Source organism: Danio rerio, chromosome 20, assembly GCF_049306965.1.
Source record: "Danio rerio strain Tuebingen ecotype United States chromosome 20, GRCz12tu, whole genome shotgun sequence".
NCBI lineage: Eukaryota > Metazoa > Chordata > Actinopteri > Cypriniformes > Danionidae > Danio > Danio rerio.
Window position 1 is genome coordinate 50,937,714 of NC_133195.1, and position 16,452 is coordinate 50,954,165.

The 16,452-nt window shown below is 39.3% G+C and overlaps 1 protein-coding gene across 32 annotated transcripts in view; it reads right to left on the minus strand.

Moving 5' to 3' along the window:
• tfap2d (transcription factor AP-2 delta (activating enhancer binding protein 2 delta)) overlaps positions 1-16,452 on the minus strand; it is a 212,742-nt gene that overhangs the window by 32,134 nt on the left and 164,156 nt on the right. For 19 of the 32 annotated variants that reach the window (XM_073932955.1, XM_073932949.1, XM_073932956.1 and 16 more), the window contains one exon: positions 14,265-14,421. The exons of 8 other annotated variants lie outside the window; for them this stretch is intronic. The gene's annotated coding sequence lies outside the window, so the exon portion shown is untranslated. Of the gene's footprint in view, positions 1-2,096; positions 2,200-11,258; positions 11,419-14,264; positions 14,422-16,452 lie in introns of all 32 variants that reach the window. 5 more of the 32 variants (XM_073932936.1, XM_073932932.1, XM_073932935.1 and 2 more) reach the window with 3 other exon arrangements.

Below are 16,452 nucleotides of genomic sequence, written 5' to 3' on the forward strand. Positions count from 1 at the left end.
TTTTGCAAGTGAGCTATAGCGTTGTGCTAAACTGTAACACTGTTTTGGCAAAGGATCTAAGAATTTTAAGAATGTAATTTCTGTTTCAAGAAATGAGAGAAACCAATGGAGAAAAACTGTAAACTAAGCTTTATATAGGAAAGACAAGTGAGGACAAATGACAATCTTTTTGTGGTAAATACAGTGGATTAAAGTTAACTTAAACTGGGTATATATAATAGTATAGTAACTGCATACACAACTGTTTAAGCAGGGCTTCGCTGTTTTTAAACAAATGAAATGAATGCTTTTACTGGGCAAAGATGCATCAGATTGGTTATAAGTGAAATATGTTTTGTTTGGTTGCAGGGATTTTGGTTTCAATGAAGCTAAGACCCATCTTCTCTCCCCACCTCACCACACACCAACCTAAGATACTATAAATTCTGAGTGTGCTTACATTTACATTTAGTCATTTAGCAGACGCTTTTATCCAAAGCAACTTACAAATAAGGACTAGAAAGCAATTTACACAACTGTAAGAGCAACAATGAATAAGTGCTGTAGGCAGGTTTCAGGTATGTAAAGTGTAAGAAGCAAAACATTAGTAATTTTTTTTTCTGTAATACAGTTAGCGGTATAACCAGAGAGGCAATTGCAGATTAGTAAGGAAAGTGAAGACTAAATAGTTGAGTTTTTAGTTGTTTCTTGAAGACAGTGAGTGACTCTGCCGCTCTGATGCAGTTAGGAAGTTTATTCCACCAACTGGGCAGATTGAATGCGAGAGTTCGGGAAAGTGATTTCTTCCCTCTTTGGGATGGAACCACGAGGCGACGTTCATTCCCAGAACGCAAGTTAATGGAGGGCATATAAATCTGCAGAAGTGAGAGCAGATAAGAAGGAGCAAAGCCAGAAGTCGCTTTGTAAGCAAACATCAGGTCTTTGAATTTGATGCGAGCAGCAACTGGCAGCCAGTGCAAACGGATGAGCAGCGGAGTGACATGTGCTCTTTTAGGTTCATTAAAGACCACTCATGCTGCTGCGTTCTGAAGCAGCTGAAGAGGTTTGACAGTATGACATCACCTATGCTTCACACAGGTGAGTGGGCTTGACAAACCAGTTGTAGAAAACACTCTTCTCTCTCAAAAAATAAAACAAAAACTCTAGCACACATAATCTAGTCCTAAATTATCTGAGCACTCTAGCAGTTCCTTTGTATAATTAGCACTATATTGTGTATTGCCTCTTCTTGTTGAATTGCTGAATGCCTCCTCGATTGTAAGTCACTTTGGACAAAAGCGTTTGCTAAATGACTAAATGTAAAATGTTTAGTGTGTTCCTTCATCAAGAGATTCTGCAAAAAATGGGATCATGGGAATTAGAGGGCTAATAATTTTGACTTCAACTGTATGCTTGATCAAATAACTTGACGTTAGTGAATGTATTTGTACTATTCTCCTATGACAGCTTAAAAGGACAGTTTACTCAAAAATGAAAATCCCCACCCTTAAGTTGGTCCATACTTTTGCTGGAAGTTAATGAAATCTGTAGCTGGAAAATAAAATACTATAAAAATGAAAGACTACAGGATTTCAACATTCTTCAAAATGTCTTCCTTTGTTCAAAAGAGGAAAGAAACTAAAACAGGTGTGGCACATAGAACATAAGATGCTACCAGTAGGCGCGGCCAACCAATGCCATATTGTTTGCACATCATCGCACCGACCGGCTGATACCAAACAAGGGCAAAGAGGCGGAGCATGGGCGGAGCTACAGACGCCTGCTAGAATTTTGGCTTTTTGCTTAGACGGGCTTTTCTTTGGGAGAAATGCTTAATACTTCATTACCTGTGACTTGTTTGTGTTCTGATCACATGTGCTTGGTTTACTATATCAATAAAGTGTTTAGTCTTGTAAAAACACTGGTGTAATTCATTGAGCCACTAAACATTGTTCTTATGACGACTTTCTACAGGAGGAAAACACAAATTACTTCCATATACAGCTAATCAATTTGTCAGATTCTGTAGTGTTTTACAGCTCTAAAGAAAATTCTAAATGATCTTAAATAAACAAATACATTTATAGAGATGCACATAAGTATATAATTTCACTCACCTGGGAAATGGAGGACACTTGAATGATTTGTGCGCGCAATAAAGTGCACACAGCATGGCATACCATCTGATAATTGTAGGAAATAATTCCAAGCAGCAATTGACTGTAAAGCCACATAAAACAAAACAAACATACGATTGATATGCTGAGTTCAGAGGCTAATCAGGGGTGCGTTTACCAAAACCATCGTTAGCCAACTAAGGTCGCAAGTTTCCTAAATCCATCGCTCCAACGAACATTCACAAACTGCGTCGCAAATATGAGCCCTTGAAACTGCACCTCTGGAGCTGTAGTTAGCAACATAGTTCCTGGCTGTGTTCTATTCCTACTTACCCCCCCTATGCCCTATTCGTTTAGAACATTCTACCATTCAAAGTTGGAATTATTAAAAATAAAATAGCATTAAGGTCATCTCTCTTAGGTGTAATTTGCTTTCAGACTATTTTTAAAGTTCAGTTTTAGCGATCTTTATGTTTACAATTGTTCTCCCTTCGCAGTGCACTTTAAAACATTGATGTCATTTTGAACACAGCCTCATGATGAAAGCTATAGGTGACCTGTTATTTAAAAGAAGAATTTATGTTACGTCTCCAAAGCTTGTGAAAACAAAAAACACAGCATACATTAATGCTTTTAATTTATAGTGAGTTATTTATTAAGTATCTGTACAGTATATGACATGGGCCTGCTGATTAGAACTTTGTGCATGTGTCAAATTATAAAAGTAGACTTTTCAAAAAAAAATTACAAATAAATAAATGATATCCTACTTAATATTAATGATAATAATCATCATCATCATCACTAATATTATTAATATTATTATTAAAGTAAATATATTTAAAATAAATAGCCTCATTATTTATTTATATGATTTATATATGATATTAGAATAGTGTTAGCTTTTGTAAGTGATTTTATGATTTAAAATAGAATATGTAATGTTCAACTTCTAAATAATATTAGTAAAGCAAACACAGGTCCTAAATGTGCCATTTAAACACATTTCAGTTAATATGGAAAGCGAGTGCATGTTTTTACCCAAATTAATGTTGGAGTTTTAATTTAAATGTGTGTGTGCGTGTGTAAAACAATATAATCTGCACAAAGTAATAATGGGGTTCTTCTCTAAAGAAGTTTTTAGTCCACCCCTTTTAGAGCACCATGGGTGTTTTATGTTATAACTAACATGGTTCAAGCGATGGATCTGCGACAGAGAAACTATGCATTTTGGGAAACACTCGTCACTACATCGTTCGTTTCCCAAACGATGCATCGTACTATGATAGTTCAGCCACGAGTTGCATTGTTGTTTGGGAAATGCACCCCAGCTGAGGTGAATTGACGGTGACCAGCCAGACCTAGCTGTCACTCAAGTGGCCACGACCCTTAATTATGCAGACTTAATATAAAGGAAACAGATAAGTTATTTAAAAAATAATAATAATAATAAAAAAAATCACACCCCTCACAGTTGTCATGAAGGGTAATATTAGCTATACGAACCAAAATCGTTCTTTGTGCCAGGCTGTAAACACATTTTTCTGCTGTTAAGTCTGCCATTTTTACAGTGGGCTCAATAGAAATGTGCTCTATTACGGAGCCAGGACTAGCAGAATTTTGAAGATTTGCAGATTCAGTTACTTCCATATCAGCTTCACGAGGTTGCCGCTTGGTTTGGCACAAGTTAAGTTAATAAATGATGACAGAATTTTAATTTTTGTGTGAACTATCCCTTTAGGGCATACTTGATCAATAAAAGTAGCCAATTAATTTCTGATTGACCCCAAACAGATATTATTTACCAACCTGTAACTTTCAACCACTTCTTTAAGTTTCAGTGTTTCTTAGACACTGTTCTTGCAGACAAATCTGAACAGATATACTCAAAAAATAAATAAATAAATAAATAAAAAATCCAGACTTTCCAACTGCAGGGTTCAACGCTAAGGATTTTTTCTACTGGCCCGATTGGGCCAGCGGTTCAGATTTTTACTTGCCCGGCCAATATTTTCACTGGCCCCAGTGAAAAAGTTAAGTTAACAAAAAAAAGTTAAGTTAATAGCTATTTCTTAGCCACATGTTTTTAATATTGTGTCAAAAATGTGTTTGAATCTAGAATTTAATATTTTTAAAATGTTCAAAAATGTATGAGCATATCTTCGCATTGTACCCACGTAAATGTTTGCCTCCAAGACATTCTTTTAGCCTCATAAATTCATTTTGCTGTACTGGTTTTTACCAGGCTACAAAAAAAGGACATGCTCACAACATCCAATCAGATAGAAGAAACCGGAAAGCAATATGGTGTTTACAACATCACTGAGAAGGCAGCATTTAAAGGCTTAAAAGCACAAACTGTTTCTGGATTCTAAGACTGTATTCATATGCAATTGACAAATAGTCGCAGACAAATTGAACTTTTGTGACAAGGCACTACGAATCGGGCCAGTAACAATTCTGTCTACTGTCCAGAGCGCCTCGCACGCTGGCCCCGGGCAGTCCTTATTGTTGAGCCCTGAACTGTCTTTTATAAAAGAATACAATAATTAACTGCATGACAGGTTGGTGTGCAGTTTGTGCTCTCTCTCTAACGCACACACTTGTACAGCTATCTTTATGGGGACTTTTCATGAACATGATGTTTATAGGTACAGTCAAATCCTACCTCTAAACTGACCCTCACAGCAAACAAATCCGCATGTTTACATTCTCAAAATACTCCATTCTGTCTGATTTATGAGCCGTTTTTCTCATGGGTAAAAAAAAAAGCTCAAAACAAACTGGTTTTACTATACTTGTGGGGACATTTGGTGCCCACAATATTAGGAATACAAGCTTCACACACACAAACGGAGACTTTAGGTGTATGGTTAACTCATGCGGCCTGCTATGAGGTTTCCATAGAAACGGCTCTGTCCTGCGGCCTAGGTAATCCACAGGAGCTGTGTGCGAGTGTGTGCTGCGGTGCAGATGGGTAAATGTCGAGAGGAGAGGGACCCTGACCTGCCAAGAGAGCTCAATTAGTATTCACACAGTATGTGGACCCCACTGTGCTCCCTACCCTTCTCTATCTCTCTCTCTCTCTCTCTCTTACACACACACACACACACACACACACACACACACACACACACACACACACACACACACACACACACACACACACACACACACACACACACACACACACACACACACACACACACACACACACACACACACACACACATACATGGAATACACTTTCATATGTTTGATGATGTGGAAATACTAATGCTGAAGCAGGACTGATCAATACTGCTTTTCTGCAGCACTATTTCTAACAGTTCTTTTCCGTCATATTGATGAACAGTGATAAATAAACACTGAAAACATACAGACTTTGCAGTGTGCTCAATTAAAGGGTACATGTTGACAACACACTACGCTGCATAAAACATATGCCAGCATTATATCTACTGAGATGAATATATACTGCTCGAAAAAATAAAGGGAACACTTGCAGTTACATTGTGTTGTTTTTATTTTTTTGAGCAGCTTATATACACAACCAGTCACTTTATTTGGTACACCCTACAAGTACTGGGTTGAAGCCCCTTTTGCCTTCTGAACTGTCTTAATCCTTTGTGGTATAGATTTAAGAAGGTGCTGGAAATATTCCTCAGAGATTTGCTCTATATTGACATGATAGCATCACTCAGTGCTGTAGATTTGTCGGCTGCACATCCATGATGCGAATCTCCCATTCCACTACATCCCAGAGGTGCTCTATTGGATTGAGCTCTGGTGACTGTGGAGGCCATTTAAGTACAGTGATCTCATTGTCATGTTCAAGAAACCAGTTTGAGTTGATTCACGCTTTTTGAAATGGTGTATTATCCAGCTGGAAGTAGCCATCAAAGATGGGTACACTGTGGTCATAAAGGGATGGACATGGTCAGCAACAATACTCAGGTAGGCTGTGGCGTTGACACAATGCTCACTTGGTACTAATGAGCCCAAAGTGTGCCAAGAAACTGTCTCCCACACCATTACACAACCAGCCTGAAATGTTGAAAAAAGCATGATGGCTACTTCCAGCAGGAGAACACGCCATGTCATAAAGCGTGAATCATCTCAGACTGGTTTCTTGAACATGACAATGAGTTCACTGTTCTCACATGGCCTCCACAGTCCCCAGAACTCAATCCAATAGAGCACCTTTGGGATGTGGTGATACGGGAGATTTGCATCATGGATGTGCAGCCGAAAACTCTGCAGCACTGAGTGATGTTGGCATGTCAATATGGAGCAAAATCCCTAAGGAATATTTCCAGTACCTTGCAGAATCTGTCGCAAAGGATTAAGGCAGTTCTGAAGGCAAAAGGGGTCCAACCCTGCTCTAGTAAGGTGTACCTAATAAAGTGGCCGGTGAGTGTATATGCCATCATATGTGTCATATATCAGATTTCTATGTGGGTTTCTTCTAGCTTTAATAAATCAAACATATCAACAGGTCTTCAGAAAAGTGTACTGGAAAAAAATCAAGTTTGGAATCCTGAAATAAACAGAAGCTAATTAGCAAAATAGCCTTAGTAAAAGAAACAAAAAACAATAAGCAATCTCATTACGATGCAACAGGAGCCGGACTTCATCCCTGATGAGCTAATGCTAAGCCCATGCTAAACGCTAGCCCTTTACCGCCCTGCCCCGCCACACCCTGATGCCCTTCTGCCCGCCTGCGCTTTGACGGACAGCTGTGGAGTTCTGGACCAACTCCAGCCAGCGGGATTTACTCATGCAAGTAATCTCCCATGATGCCCTGCGGCCAAGCTAGGGCGTGCTGCGCCTCTGCTCCTGATTAATATGCATGAGAATGCTAATAAGCAGGAAGCGCACAGGTGAGCGTGCTCAAAGAAGCCAGTCACAACACAGGAGCCCATATATTCTAATTAGACACCGCAGACCTTCCCATTCACCACAGAGACAATATCACATTCTCACACACACACACACACACACACACACACACACACACACACACACACACACACACACACACACACACACACACACACACACACACACACACACACACACACACACACACACACACACACAGACCTTCCAAACACACAACTGTCTGACGAGATGCAGAAACACTCAGCAAACCTGTTCCTGAAATGCACTGTCACCGGTGCTAGAGAGAAGCTTCAAATCAAAACCTGGTTTCATATAAAGGTTACAGGCAAAAGCCATGAGCAAATTCCCTGAAGCTTCTATCAGTCAATCCGAGTTTAAACACACATGCACACACACACACACTGAGTACTGTGACAATGTTACTGTAGTAACAAGCTGACAAGATGATATGATGAATTTTCAAGCATCTGAAACAGCACAAACTTATAATCATGGAAATCCAATGTTGGGGTCAAATTAGTAAACAATTCCCATTTGGGGTCAGGCAGAGAATATATGTCTGCTTTTATTGATCAAAGACGCCTTAAAGGGATACTTAAAACAAAAATCAAAACATAGTCAGTATTTATTCATTTTTGACTTGTTCCAAACTAGTTTTTTTATGTTGAACAGAAAAGAAGATAGTTTGAAGAATGTTAGAAACTGGTGACCATTGACTCCTATTATTATTGTTTTTTATGTTGAACAGAAAAGAAGATAGTTTGAAGAATGTTAGAAACTGGTGACCATTGACTCCTATTATTATTGTTTTTTATGTTGAACAGAAAAGAAGATAGTTTGAAGAATGTTAGAAACTGGTGACCATTGACTCCTATTATTATTGTTTTTTATGTTGAACAGAAAAGAAGATAGTTTGAAGAATATTAGAAACTGGTAACCATTGACTCCTATTATTATTGTTTTTTATGTTGAACAGAAAAGAAGATAGTTTGAAGAATGTTAGAAACTGGTGACCATTGACTCCTATTATTATTGTTTTTTATGTTGAACAGAAAAGAAGATAGTTTGAAGAATATTAGAAACTGGTAACCATTGACTCTTTTTATAATAGTTTTTTATGTTGAACAGAAAAGAAGATAGTTTGAAGAATGTTTGAAACTGGTAACCATTGACTCCTATTATTATTGTTTTTTATGTTGAACAGAAAAGAAGATAGTTTGAAGAATATTAGAAACTGGTAACCATTGACTCTTTTTATAATAGTTTTTTATGTTGAACAGAAAAGAAGATAGTTTGAAGAATGTTAGAAACTGGTAACCATTGACTTTCATTACTATTGTTTTTTTCCCTTCATTATTTGTAATTTTTTCCTATTGTGGATGTCAATAGTAACCTGTCACTACCTGAAAAAACTCTTGTCGTCGATCCCAGTTGTAAGAGCAAAAAATAATAACTTGACTTCTAGTTGAACATTTGGATAGTGGCAGAAGGTCGATTTTTCAGATGAAGCATCTGTTGAGCTGCATCCCAATCATCACAAATACTGTAGAAGACCTACTGGAACCAGCATGGACTCAATTTTCTTACAGAAATCAGTCAAGTTTGGTAAAGGAAAACTCATGGTTTGCGGTTACATTCAGTATGAGGGTGTGCGTGAGATCTGCAGAGCGGATGGCAACATCAACAGCCTGAGGTATCAAGACATTTGTGCTGCCAATTACATTACAAACCACAGGAGAGGGCAAATTCTCCAGCAGGATAGCGCTCCTCCTCATACTTCAGCCTCCACATCAATGTTCCTGAAAGCAAAGAAGGTCAAGATACTCCTGGATTGGCCATCCCAGTCACCAGAAATGAACATTATTGAGCATGTCTGGGGTAAGATGAAGGAAGAGGCATTAAAGATGAATCCAAAGAATGTTGATGAACTCTGGGAGTCCTGCAAGAACGCTTTCTTTGCCATTCCAGATGACTTTATTAATAAGTGATTTGAGTCATTGCAGAGATGTGTGGATGCAGTCCTCCAAGCTCATGATGGAGTCAGACACAATATTCATTCTGTTTCCACTGCAGAATGTCGTTATATTCTATACTAAACATTATTTCTGTTAAATGATGAGACTTTTGTCTAAGCAAAGTCAGAGCTTACTGTCCTAATTAAATCATTAAAAATCAAGGCATGATCATATTTTATGTTCGTAAAATAAGTGTAATCTAGAGGCCTTTGCCTTTTATATAAGCCACTTCTGATAACAAATGATCAACTAGAAGTCAAGTTATTATTAGTTGTTCCCAAAACTTTAGATTGGCGACAAGACTTTTGTTAGGTAGTGTATCTTCTTCTTTTGTGTCCAACATTACCAACAAAAAAACTGGTTTGGAACAAATGAAGAGCGAGTGAATGATGGCAGAATATTTGGGTCACTATCCTATTAAATTCATCAAAGGTGAGACTAAATGACAGACTATCTGGTAATCAAAGTATCCTGTAAAAATTACATCGGTTTATGTGGAAATACTGTGTGCCGTTTTAACATCGACAATAAGAAATGTCTCTTTAACAGCAAATCCACCACTCCAAAAGGATCATGTGTCAGAAACACTGGCGCACATGCAATAAAAGTCCAGCTATATAATAATATTTGAGATTGTTTGTATAACATTATGAGAATGTCTATTTAAAGAGATAGTTCACTACAAAATGCAAGATTTGTTCACCCTCAGGCAATCTAAGATGTAGGTGACTTTTACTTCAGTAGCAGATATTATAAACTAAAACTGTGATCCTTGGTGATTTATAATGTCTTGTTTCTACTGAGGGGTAAGGTTCAGTACAGTAAAGTACAGTACGATTCAGTACAGTCAGCTACAGACATATCACCCTGCAGCCCAAGACTGGTTACTCAAAGAAGCTAAGCAGGGTTGAGCCTGGCCAGCACCTGGAAGGGACTGGGAGACCACATGGGAAAACTAGGTTGCTGTTGGAAGTGGTGTTAGAGAGGCCAGCAGGGGGCGCTCAAACTTTGGTCAGTGTGAGTCCTAATGCCCCAGTACAGTGAAGGGGACAATATACTGTCAGTGGGTGCCGTCTTTCGAAGGAGACATTAAACTGAGACTCTGACTCTCTGTGGTCATTTAAAATCCCATGGCACATCTTGGTGTCTTAGTCAAATTCCCTCCATCTTCCCTGATCCACAGACTCGCTGAATTGGCTCTAACCCTGTCTCCACCAATAGCTGGTGTGTGGTGAGCGCACTGGTACCATTGTCCTGTGGCTGCCGTTGTATCATCCAAGTGGATGCTACACACTTGTGGTGGTGTGGAGAGACCCCCCTCATGATTGTGAAACTTTGGGTGTATGACCATACACAATAAATGCACTATATGAATACAGATTACATTACATTACAGGTCACCCTTATCAGGCATGCCTTTCCACTGCCAACAGTACCGTTACTTGGCCAAAATTTACACATTAATGCGTTCTTCCATTTTAATGCGCTACTTTTCTATTGTTTTTTAATGTAAACACACTTGATGGATGTGTGTGACTTACACTCGTGTCTCACATCTTTTGCAGTACAGCACACGTTTTTAGATCCCATGTCAAGTTGATCTTAAACTTTCACACATAGTTCAGCTTTTCACTGTCAGTTCCAAAAGCAGTGGACCAATTAGAAGAGCTCGGAGGCGGGGCAACTATTTCAAGCTTCTGTTTATAGCTAAAGTTGGCATGACAACCGTTTTATTTACCGATATATCATGGTGGAGGAGGCACTCATTGTGGCTTTGTTCAGAAATGCTGAGCTATATGATGCATCAAAGTCCAAAAACATGCGGTACAGGTGAATTGGGTAGGCTAAATTGTCCGAAGTGTATGAGTGTGCGTGAATGAGTGTTTGTGGATGTTCCCCAGAGATGGAATGCGGTTGGAAGGGCATCTGCCGTGTAAAAACGTGCTGGATAAGTTGACGGTTCATTCCGCTGTGGCGACCCCGGACTAATAAAGGGACTAAGCTGACAAGAAAATGAATGAATGAATGAATTCTCAAACCCTAATGCTTCATTCACAACCTATGCAGATGAATTGTCATGGATGGGTGATTTACATATTAAGTCAATGCAAAGATGTTAATAGACATCCTGCGACACGATTGACACGAATAAAGCGACGCAAATGACGTGATTTGCACAAATTAAGTTGAATCACTCGAATCCGAAAATGTGAACTTCAGCAGACATTTGTGCCACATTTACCAATCAGGAGTAGGGGTGTGATTATGACGTAGTGCCTCTTGTTGGTGTCCCGATGGGAAATCCTCTTGCCGACACCGGACAACAGCTCAACAAACTAGGCTCGACTCATTCAGGAACACCTCTGAAAGCCTCCATCATCCAGGTACGGTTTCTGAAGGAGCTGAAAATCACAGAGTTGGGTGCACCTCTAAAAAGATCTAGGACTTAGACACTCAGACGAAAGAATCTACGCAGTTTTTCAGCCTTCCTAAAGCACATAAAGAACAGCTGCTCTCTCAATAAAAACCATGTTAGCTATTTAGCAACAAAGCTAAAGTCACCGGGCAGACAGAAGCCCTGCCCATGATGCAGATCCACATCAATTGTGAAGTGAATTTCATGCACAAATGAAGCATCTATTTAAGTGCAATTTGCATGTGCCACGTCTGGTGTCAACACAGCAATAAACATGGCATGAACGATCCCTTAAACCAGTCTTTCCCAACTCTGTTCCTGGAGACACGTCAACAGTATATATTTTGGACGTCAATATATTTTGGATTTATTCATTTCAGGTTTTGGAGTCTCTAATGTTCTGATGAGTTGATTCTGGAGTGTTTAATTAGGGAGAGGATGGTAATGTGTACTGTTGGTGTGCCTTTAGGAACAGAGTTGGGAAATACTGCCTTGAACAACAATGGAGGACACACAGCAGATCCTGTTCTTGCTTCTTGGCTTGTGGCTGTTTGTCACAAGAAGTCAACAAGCTTAGTTTGAGCTCAGGTCAACCATGGTTTATTGCTGTTAGCCATCATTGGATTTATAAAATACAGCTTCCTGTGTTGTTTAGGATTCTTTCTAAACCTATCGGCACTCAGCAGGGAGTTCAGCTCCACCCTTTGGTTCCGTACTCTTGTGCTAGTTACCTTTATGAAAAGATCCCAAATAAGTAGTATGGTACAATTTCACTATTTTGGTACATTTGTTAATTTTTTGTGGTGGTGGTGGAGGGTGGTTGGATTTGGCAGGGGGTTCTGATAGGCCCCTAATATTTTCCCTGGGGGCCCCAAAACGGCGTGAGCCCTTAGAATCGTCCTAATTCTGAAAAATGTAAGTTATTAAATTGTTTTTTTTTTTGGTGCACAAATGTATACCGAAATTCCAGTATTGTGACATCACCTGTCCCAAGACACTCAAAGTCCAAAATAGCCCATGTGACTTTTTTTTCACCAAAAATAGAAAAAAAATACAACTTTGTCGCCTGTGTCTCTCATGTCAGATTAGATTGTTCATTTACTACAGGCAATGACAACTTGGTCTACAGAATCTAATGGCAATACATCACATTGCATGTCGTAAACGTGCACCATGATGACCTAACATAGGCGAGAAGAGGTGAACAAATTTGTATTTACAGTTTTATTTTGAAATAATAAATAATAAAGTGTTATTAAAGTTAAAAAGTGTTATTGTTGTTGGACCACTGAAGTCACATGGAGTGTTTTGACAATGTTTTAGTCCTGAGAAAGCGCTCAGATTTGATCTAAAACTTCTTAAGTTGTGATCAGAAGATAAACAAAGTTTACAAGGGATTGTAAAAACACAAGGTTGAGCAATACATGCCAGAATTGTAATTTTTGGATGAACTGACCCTTATTTACATCAATGTATTATCAGGAGACTCATGTATTAATTATGTTAAGCCTGCATGTGTTTTTTAACTTTGAAATTTCCATTGACTTGCATTTTATGAATTATCAAGAACCAAAGATTCAGCAAAAAATCTTTACTGTTCTACTGAAGAAAAAAGACACTTAGGCTGCGTCTGAAATACTCGGTAGGTAGGTACTGTATTTGAATTTAAATGTACAACTCTACCATTAGTAAAGTATGTTCTTTACAGTATGAATATATTACGTTTCTTCACACAGTTCATTTCACCAAACTTAATAAGGATTATAGCACTGTTTATTATAAATATTTGATCTCAATGATCAAGCTACAGCCTTCATGTATTTATGTGTAATCTGTGCTGATCTGTCGACATAAAAAGATAATCTAAACTCCATTTATTAATTTCCTGAAGCCACCATTAAATCAAACTTGTCATTTTAAATATTTTTTTTTTCAGAGAATCTTTCACTATTAATTAATTATTTATACCTGTACATCTTTTTTTGCTGTAAAAATGAACATTTATTCATTAATTTTCCTTCAGCTTAGTCCCTTTATTCATCAGGGGTTGCCACAGTGGAATGAACTGCCAAATTATCCTATATGTTTATATGTTGCCCTTTCAGCTGCAACCCGGTTTAGGGAAACACCCATACAAATTAGGGAAATGAGGGTGGGATCAACCTGTCAATCATTAGATCCACCAATAGCGAACCACAACCATCCAAATCAATTACTCGTGAACAAAACCAAACCCCACCAGTTTGCTCTCAAACAAGAAGCCGTTTCACTCAGATATACATCATAATAGAGAAGAAACACATCCATCACTTCTGCTTAACACAGACTATAAGAAATGCTCTCTTTCTACTCTGACATTACAAACAAAAACAACAAGCTGTTTGGAAGAGTTGTACAGAAACTGACAAAAAGATCAATGATTTCCCCAAATGTGTCAGACAGATGGGCAAAACAGAAAGATTATTATATTTATACACTAAATACTCTCTTACTAAAGACATAAACTTAAGACTTGATCTTAACTCGTGTTTCTAAATAGTCTTTTTTGATAAATGTAGCCACACATTTGTACACAGGCATGCATGTTATATTGTTATATGTATTTTTGCTCCTTTTGTGTTTGAAGATGATATTACTTCTGTATTCATATTTTGCCCCAATGTGGTCTCTTAAAGGGACAGTTCACCCAAAAAGGAACATTTAATGTCATCTTTAAAACACATCCATGTGGTTTTAAAGCTTTATGAGTTTCTTTCTTCTGTTGACCACTAAATTATTCTGAAGAAAGCTGAAGTTTTCTATATTTGGTATATTTATATAATATACACTCACTGGCAGGGGCGACGCGGTGGCGTTGTAGGTAGTGCTGTCGCCTCACAGCAAGCAGATCGCTGGTTCGAGCCTCGGTTGGGTCAGATGGCATTTCTATGTGGAGTTTGCATGTTCTCCCTGCATTCGCGTGGGTTTCCTCTGGGTGCTCCTGTTTCCCCTACAAGTACAAAGACAAAAAATCGTTTTTGTCCATAGTGTATGTGTGTGAATGGATGTTCCCCCAGTGATGGGAAGCGGCTGGAAGGACATCCGCTGCGTAAAAACGTGCTGGATAAGTTGGTGGTTCATTCTGCTGTGGCGATCCCAGATAAATAAAGGAACTAAGCCAAAAAGAAAATAACTGACACATCGGCCACTTTATTAGGTACACCTTACTAGTACTTGGTTGGACCCCCTGTTGCCTCCAGAACTACCTTAATCCTTCTTTGCATAGATTCAACAAAGTACTGGAAATATTCCTCTGATATTTTGGTCCAAAATGACTTGACAGCATCACCCAGTTGCTGAACATTGCTTGGCTGCACATCCATGATGCGAATCTCCCATTTCACCACATCAAAAGGTGCTCTATTGGATTGAGAACTGGTGACTGTGGAGGTCATTTGAGTAGTGATCTCATTGTCAAGATCAAGAAACCAGTTTGAGATGATTCACGCTTTATGACATGCCGCGTTATCCTGCTGGAAGTGGCCATCAGAAGATGGGTACACTGTGGTCATAAAGGCATGGACTTGGTCAGCAACAATACTCAGGTAGGCTGTGGTGTTGACACAATGCTTAATTGGTGCTAATGGGCCCAAAGTGTGCCAAGAAAATATCTCTCACACCATTAGACCACCACCACCAGCATGAACTGTTGATGCAAGGCAGGATGGGTCCATGCTTTCATGGTGTTGACATCAAATTCTGACCCGACCATTCGAATGTGGCAGCAGAAATCGAGACTCATCAGACCAAGCAACGTTTTTCCAATCTTCTATTGTGCAATTTTGGTGAGCCTGTGCTAATTGTAGCCTCAGTTTCCTGTTCTTAGCTAACAGGAGTGGCACCCAGTGTGGTCTTCTGCTGCTGTAGCCCATCTGCCTCAAGGTTTGATGTATTGTGTGTTCAAAGATGCTCTTCTGCAGACCTCGGTTGTATTGAGTGGATATGTGAGTTACTGTTGCCTTTCTATCAGCTGGAACCAGTCTGGCTATTCTCCTCTGACCTCTGGCATCAACAAGGCATTTGTGTCCACAGAACTGCCGCTCACAGGATATCTTCTCCTTTTCTGACCATTCTCTGTAAACCCTAGAGATGGTTGTGCATGAAAATACCAGTAGATCACCAGTTTCTGAAATACTCAGGCCAGCCCGTCTGGCACCAACTCGGTTTGAACTGCAGCAGACTGTCTTGACCATGTCTACATACCTAAATGCATTGAATTGATGCCATGTGACTGGCTGATTGGAAGTTTGCATTAATGAGCAGTCGAGCAGGTGTACCTAATAAAGTGGCCGGCGAGTGTATTTCCGTAATATCTTTGGTCTGGATTATTATGTACAGCCATCACAGCAAACAAAAAAGAAATTAGTTATCAGACAAAATCTATTCAGGGTCACGCTTTACAATAAGGTTTCATTAGTTCAGAGGTGTCCAAACTCAGTCCTGGAGGGCCGGTGTCCTGCAGATTTTAGTTCCAACCCCAATTAAACACATCTGAAGCAGCTAATCAAGCTTTTTCTAGGTGTACTAGAGACTTACAGGCAGGTGTGTTGAAGGAAGTTGCAGCTAAACTATGCAGGACACCCGCCCTCCAGGACTGAGTTTAGACACCCCTGCATCAGTTTAGAGCATTTATTAATGTTAGTTTAACATACAGCCTACTAAATCAATCAGTAAATCTAACCTGCTCCAGGTCAAACACACTCACAGACATACACACAGGATGCCTCTTCCTCACTCAACAAGACGCAGCTTAAACCTGAAATGAGCTTTATGAGGGATGACGTACCGTCCCCTCCTGCCTGAACAAGAGCGCAGCGCAGTCACACTTCAAACACACACTTGTTGTATTATTGCATGGTAAACAGCAGCCAGGAAAGCTACACACGCGGCATACTAGAGAGGAAAAAAATCAGATTAAACAGAACGGTTGACACCGCAGACGCCTCGCATTACTCCTGCTGCGCGCTCGCACGAAAAACGC